This window comes from Aegilops tauschii, chromosome 2 (assembly GCF_002575655.3).
Source record: "Aegilops tauschii subsp. strangulata cultivar AL8/78 chromosome 2, Aet v6.0, whole genome shotgun sequence".
Taxonomy (NCBI): Eukaryota; Viridiplantae; Streptophyta; class Magnoliopsida; order Poales; family Poaceae; genus Aegilops; species Aegilops tauschii.
This window is the reverse complement of record NC_053036.3, coordinates 641497415-641501445: the sequence shown is the minus strand read 5'-3', so window position 1 is coordinate 641501445 and position 4031 is coordinate 641497415.

Here is a 4031-nt window from a genome sequence, read left to right as displayed (position 1 = left end):
GCAACGAAGATTTCATCGTGCCAGAGGAACCCCTCGAGCAACAGTGCTTCAAGCGACACTAATCGCCACTGTGAGAATCCTTAAAAAGAAACAACAACAACTTCAAGCCAAACAACATACGCTCAACAACAGATGGACCAAGGTCCTGGCTGCCGAAGAATACGGCCTCGAGCGCCCAACAAAGAGTTATCCGAAGCGTCGGCTACTACCACAATTTGACGACGAGGCCCTTGAGGCAATATTGTCAAGATATAATACTTGCCGACGAACCAGACCGACCACCACGTGGACGGGACAGAGCGGCTACCTACGCCGAACACCAGCCCGCGCCACCTCGCCGTCGAGGCAAAGAGGTGGCTGCTCCGGGTTATACCTACGATTTATGTCAGGACCTGGACAATAGAGCCGGTCAGACTAGATCAATCTATGGATCAAGGGAACGCGCTCCAACATGAGACGACGGCCATCAAGCTTTGGACGATAAGCATAACCAAACTCGGGCCGAAAACCGAACACGGATGTCATCCGAATTCTGTCGTGACGTCGCCCGATACAGAAGCGCCGCACACCCCTTGTGCTTTACCGGTGTGGTAATGCAACACCAGTTTCCAGAAGGGTTAAAACCCGTAAACATTGAAACATACAATGGAACGACAGATCTCACTATCTTGATTGAGGATTTCCTTCTCCTTATTCATATGGCTCGCGGTGACGATCTCCACGCCATCAAATACCTCCCCCTAAAGTTAAAAGGACCAGCATGACACTGGTTGAATAGCCTGCCAGGGCTATTGGCAGCTGGGAAGACTTGGAGGATGCCTTTCGAGATGCCAAAGCCCTAGCGGCCTTTAAACATAGCGTGCGCGACGAATAGGTCACCCGACACCTTGGTCAGGAAAAGCCGAAGTCTGTGGCAGCTCTTACCGCACTCATGACCCACTTTTGCATGGGAGAAGATAGCTGGTTAGCTCGTAGAAGCAACTATACCAGCGACCCTGGCACCTCCGAAGCTAGGGATGGCAACAACAGGCCACGACGCAACAAACATAAGCGTCGGAACAACAATGAAGAAACCGAAGACACAACGGTCAACGCCGGATTCAGTGGCTCTAAACCCGGTCAGCGGAAGAAGCCATTCAAAGGAAATAAGGACGGTCCATCTAATTTGGAAAAAATACTCGACCGGCCTTGCCAGATTCATGGCACCCCTGCAAGCCTGCCAATCGTTCGAACAGAAACAGTTGGGTCTTTAAATAGGCTGGTAAGTTAAATACCGCACATAAGGGGAAGGGTCGCCAAGCAAGGATGACGATGAGCCCCGCCCACTGAACACAGCGGGACAGAAGAAATTTCCCACTGAGGTGAAAACAGTGAATACGATATATGTCACACATATCCCCAAGAGGGAGCGCAAGCACGAACTAAGGGACGTCTATGCCGTAGAGCCTGCCGCCCCAAAATTCAACCCGTGGTCGGCTTGTCCGATCACCTTCGATCGCAAGGACCACCCGACCAGTATCCGTCATGGAGGTTTGGCAGCCCTAGTCCTCGATCCAATCATTGATGGATACCATCTCAGTCGAGTCCTTATGGACACCGGCAGCAGTCTTAACCTGATCTATGAAGACACTGTCCGTAAAATACGTATTGACCCATCAAGAATCAAGCCTAGTAATACCACCTTTAATGGGGTGATACCCGGCGTAGAGGCCCGCTGCACGGGTTCATTAACATAGGAAGTAGTCTTCGGTTCACCAGATAACTTCGGAAGCGAAGACTTGATCTTTGACATTGTCCGCTTTTGCAGTGGTTATCACCCACTCCTCGGATGAACTGCCGTCGCCCGTTTCAACACAGTCCTGCACTATGCTTACTTAAAGCTCAAAATGCCCAGACCGTGTGGCATTATCACATTCAATGGAAACATGGAGTGCTCCCTCCGTACGGAGGAACACACCGCGGCCCTTGCAGCCGAGGTGCAGAGCAGCCTCGTCAAGCCGAACACTTCATCGGCCATCAAGACCACGGACACTGTTAAGCGAGTCCGGCCTACTCTGCAGAATGACAGCTTGGTGGCTCCAGAGCTAGACTAGCAGTTTCGCCTCCGCTGATCGTCCCACACAACCGCGGCATATGTACCGCGTGCGCATAATTACACACTTAAAATACCCTGGGGAACGACGGAGTCACACTGCAGACAAGATCTATAGTGTGGCTTGACCCTATTCGGACCTTAACTCTTATTCTTTGATCGTTTTTCCCTCATACTACAGGTTAATTAAAACCTAGCTACACTACGGTCGTGCAAGGGCTCTTTCTGGGCCCCTTTCATATAAACGTCCGTCGACTGCTCCTCCCAAAGGACTTCCTACCAAGGAGAAACGACACAGACGTGCGGTAGGGCATCAATGGGATCTTCAAAGACTACCTTTTCTTTTAAGGCTTGTATACAGTTTCCCCTTGTGTACAAATTCTCGACATGTAAAGTAGCCTAGATGTCTCTAGCATTATCTGTAATAGCACGTTTTAACGCATTAATCAGAGTATAAAGGAAACAGTTTATCGCCCCTGTTCAGTATTGGTTTATTTTACCATCTGTATTCCCTCCTTGATTTAGATTGCCAGATATACTTTGACCCGGCCTAAATGCCGGGGGCTCTATTTGGCCACGTATAATTTCCAAATTCTGAACATCTCTAGGGTATACTTCGGCATCCCGAATATTGCATTATATGCATCAGCTCCGAATCACGTCTTTGGTCAATAGTTGGGTTGCCCGGCTCCTGTGATTACCACCTTACGTTCCGCTTGTTCGGCTAAGTTAGTAAAGGGAGAACTACTGCGAAACACCTCAGTAGAGAACGCTGAAAACTGACTGTCATGATATGGCAAGAGCTGGTCGGCGATTCGGCAACTTGCTATAAATATTTTGTGATTTACTCCATATTATAGGAAGGGCTGGCCCTCGCTCAGTCATGCGCCTAAGGCATCCTAGTTCAGATGGCCGCATACGCCCCAGGGGCTAGTACTTAGCCCCACCGACAAAATCCTATGGCTAAGTGAAAGTAATAAAGCCACATAGTCTGATTGCCTGGTTCGCTGCGCAGACACCTCCTTTACGGACCAAGACGTTGGGTCAAGTGTGATCACACGCCATACCGAACACCCCCGTAGCATCTACGTGGGGGCTGAAGCCGACGATTGACAAACTTTCAGAATTGACACGGCCGCACGGGAGGAAAATAATTCCAGATAAAGGCATAAATATACTACAAGCCTTATGCTACGTCTTGAGCTTGTGTTGGTTTTCCTTGAAGAGGAAAGGGTGATGCAGCACAGTAGCGTAAGTATTTCCCTCAGTTTTTGAGAACCAAGGTATCAATCCAGTAGGAAGTTCCATCAAAGTCCCACGCACCTACACAAACAAACAAAGAACTCGCAACCAACACAATAAAGGGGTTGTCAATCCCTTCACGGCCACTTGCGAAAGTGAGATCTGATAGAGATAATATGATAAGATAAATATATTTTTGGTATTTTATAATATAGATGCAAAAAGGTAAAGATGCAAATAAAAGTAGATTGAAAGCTTATATGATAAAAGATAGACCCGGGGGCCATAGGTTTCACTAGTGGCTTCTCTCAAGATAGCATGAGTATTACGGTGGGTGAACAAATTACTGTCGAGCAATTGATAGAAAAGCGAATAATTAGGAGATTATCTAGGCATGATCATGTATATAGGCATCACGTCCGTGACAAGTAGACCGACTCCTGCCTGCACCTACTACTATTACTCCACACATCGACCGCTATCCAGCATGCATCTAGAGTATTATGTTCATAAAGAACAGAGTAACGCATTAAGAAAGATGACATGATGTAGAGGGATAAACTCATGCAATATGATATAAACCCCATCTTTTTATCCTCGATGGCAACAATACAATACATGCCTTGCAACCCTTTCTGTCACTGGGTAAGGACACTGCAAAACTGAACCCAAAGCTAAGCACTTCTCCCATGGCAAG